The sequence below is a fragment of the Chrysochloris asiatica genome, unplaced genomic scaffold (assembly GCF_000296735.1).
Source record: "Chrysochloris asiatica unplaced genomic scaffold, ChrAsi1.0 scaffold00139, whole genome shotgun sequence".
NCBI lineage: Eukaryota > Metazoa > Chordata > Mammalia > Afrosoricida > Chrysochloridae > Chrysochloris > Chrysochloris asiatica.
The window spans coordinates 9,303,131-9,306,429 of NW_006408657.1; the positions used below are offsets into that span (position 1 = coordinate 9,303,131).

Consider the following 3,299-nt stretch of genomic DNA (forward strand, 5'->3'; position numbering starts at 1 on the left):
GAATATTCATAATGCTTCAAACAGTTCAAACCTGGATTTGAAAACCACACCTCTGTGTTTGTACAGCCCTCAGTAAGATTGTCTATAACATTAACAACTAGTCGAAGAACATACCATTGATTAAAACCATGGAGTTAAGGCTAAATCAAGTAACAGAGCCCAAATGAAATGTTTAACTGAATGAACTACTTGTACCGACATCTGTCAGTTTGTTCTCTCATGACTATTAAAAGCTGGTTCTTAACAAAGAAACAAACCCTTTAAAGGCAAATCATCTCATTCAGGTTTTGACCCAGAACTTCATCAACAAATCATCAAGCCCACAATCTTATTGGCAAAACTAATATACCATTGTTAAGTGCCATAGAATTGGTTCCAACCCACAGTGACCCTCTATAGGATTTCTTAGAAGTAGCTGGTGAGTTTGAACCACCAACCCTCTGGTTAGCAGTCCAGTGCTTATCTTCCAGTGCCACACCATCAGTAGATTTGTGTTTTGGTTCAGTTGTGAGGATTGTTGTTTTTTTTTCTGTTGAGATGTAATAAACACTGCAGGTTGTAGTTTTAGATCACCATCATTAAAGCAAGATGCTATAAAAATTTCCAAATTACTTCACTGTGAGTTTTCAAAAAGAACCAGAGTATAAAACTTTAAATATACTCTAATCTTACTCAAATGACAGTTCATGTCAAAATATGGCTCTTCCAGCTAATTAATAAATTAACATCATCTGAAAGAATTAAATTTACCTACTGAATATAGTGGGTCCTTTCATATATAACATCATAGCTTTCATGCTTTTTTATAATCATGTTTGTGTATTTATTTGAAAAGAAAAGGAATACTCACTACTAATTTGCCCAAGAGAAATTAAAATGTATGTCCACACAAAGATTTATAAATGAATGTTCACCAAAAAACTGAAAAATGCCCATCCAGTAAATGAAGCAACTAATTATGATATATCTAGACAATAGAATACTGTTTTTATTAGGTGTCATCCGGTGGTTCCAACTTATAGTGATCATATGCATAACAAGGTGAAACATTGTTCAATCCTGTGCCATCCTCATAAACTTTGCCATGTTTGAGCCCATTGTATCATTGTATGAATCCATCTTGTTGAGGATTTTCCTCTTTTTTTTTTTTTTTTACCCTCTACTTTAACAAGGATGATGTCCTTTCCCAGGGACTGGTGGCTCCTGACAACATGTCCAAAGTACAAAAGACCAGTTCTCCCTTGTAAAGAAAATTCTAACTGTAGTTCTTTCTTCTGACAATACCATAATTCAGAGACATCAATTCTTTTATTTTCCTTGTTCATTGTACAGGTTTCATATGCATATGAGACAATTGAAAATACCTTGGTTTGAGTCAGGCGTTAGTCCTCAAAGTGATACCTTTGCTGTTTAACACTTTAAAGAGGTATTTTACAGCAGATTTGTCCAATGCAATACATTGTCTGATTATTCTAGATTTATGCTTCCATGGGTTTTGATTATAGATCCAAGTAAAATGAATCCTTAAAACTTCAGTATTTTATGCATTTATCAGGATGCTGTGTATTGGTCCAATTGTGAGGATTTTTGTTTTCTTTCTGTTGAGATGTAATAAACACTGAAGATTGTTGTCTTTGATCTCTATCTGTAAATGCTTCAATATTGTGTCAACTGCATGTCACAAGTTGTTAATGAGTCTTCCTCCAATCCTGAAACCACAGTCTTCTTCAATTTCTCAGATTATTTGCTCAGCATACAGATTGAATATGTGTGCTGAAAGCATATAACTCTGATGCACACATTTCCTGATTTTAAACCACACAATATTTCCTTGTTCTCTTCAAATCACTGCCTCTTGATCTATATACAGGTTCCTCATGTCATTCTTGGCTTAATGTTATCCTTAGTTTTTCATCAGTCAAGTGTTCTAAAATATTCGTTCTTCACAATGCTATCCATAGTTTGTCATGATCCATACAGTCAAATCCCTTTGCATAGTAAATAAAACACAAGTAAACATGCTTCTGGTATTCTCTGCTTTCAACCAAGATTCAACTGACATCAGCAATGAGAACTCTCATTTCATATCCTCTTCTGAATCCACTGTGAATTTCTGACAGTTTCCAGAAATTCAACCATTATTTAATTATCTTCAGAAAATTTTTTTCTGAAGATAATTAAATAAATGATATTGTTTGATAATGTCTCAATTTTGTGGGATCAACTTTCTTTAGAATTGACACAGATATGGATCTTTTCCAGTCAGTTGGCCAGGCAGTTGTCTTCCAATTTTTTTGGCATAGACTACTGAATGCTTCCAATATTATAGCCATTTGTTGATACATCTCATTTGGTATTCCCTCAATTTCTAGAGTCTTGTTTTCACCAATGCCTTCAGTACACCTTGGACTTCTTCCTTCAGTACCATTTACTCTTTTTTTTTTTTTGACTTTTGACAGTAACAAGTTTATTGCATCATTCAGTTTAGGATATAAACACAAAACATTTTTTAACTTAAGGAGAATAAGAAAACAATGGACAATTGCTAGAATATTACTTACTACAAACTTAACACAGTAGAATTACACTACTCAATTATTTTGGTCATCATCCCAGTCTTTCTTCCCACTTGCAGGCTTTGGGTCACTAATCTGATCCACTCTAAGTACAGTGACAGCAGCATTGGAAGCCAGTTTGATAGCCCAGTATTTCCCCAGGTAAGTATCAAGAATACCAGCTTCCAACATGTCCTTTACTGCAGGGACTTCAGCCTCAATATCTAATCCAACATTTTTGTTTCCTTCTTGATGTACTGCATACAGTTTAGAGATGACTTCATTAGCCTTAACACCTGAATTTTCTGCCAGTGCCCGGGGAAGAGCTTCAAATGCTTCAGCAAACTTCTTAATGGCATACTGTTCAAGCCCAGGACATGTCTCTCCATATGATGCAATCTGTTTGGTCAACTCAATTTCTGTTGCTCCACCTCCAGGTACAAGACGTTTATCCCTTGTGAGAACTTTGAAAGTGTTAACGCCATCATCTACTGCTCTTTCTATATCATCCATGAGATTGTCAGTAGAGCCTCGAAGTACTATGGTAGAAATGGCACCATCTTCCTTTTCTGTCAATAAATATAATTGAGGATTAAGTAAAAGAAAAACAAAACACCCCTAACATTTACATAAAAATTTTACCATTACTACATACCATGCTTAAAAACAACCACCTGTGTGTCTCCAACTTCTGAGAGATAAACACTGTCACAATGGCCTATTTCTTCGATGACAGGAGGAGTC

General features: G+C 35.0%; 1 pseudogene across 1 annotated transcript in view; it reads right to left on the minus strand.

The window, feature by feature from the left end:
• Positions 1-2,591: 2,591 nt before the first annotated feature.
• Positions 2,592-3,299, minus strand: part of LOC102812700 — a 1,995-nt pseudogene continuing 1,287 nt past the window's right edge. Inside the window, exon 2 of the transcript XR_438763.1 lies at positions 2,592-3,085. The product of XR_438763.1 is annotated as a T-complex protein 1 subunit theta-like (transcript). The remainder of the gene's footprint in view (positions 3,086-3,299) is intronic.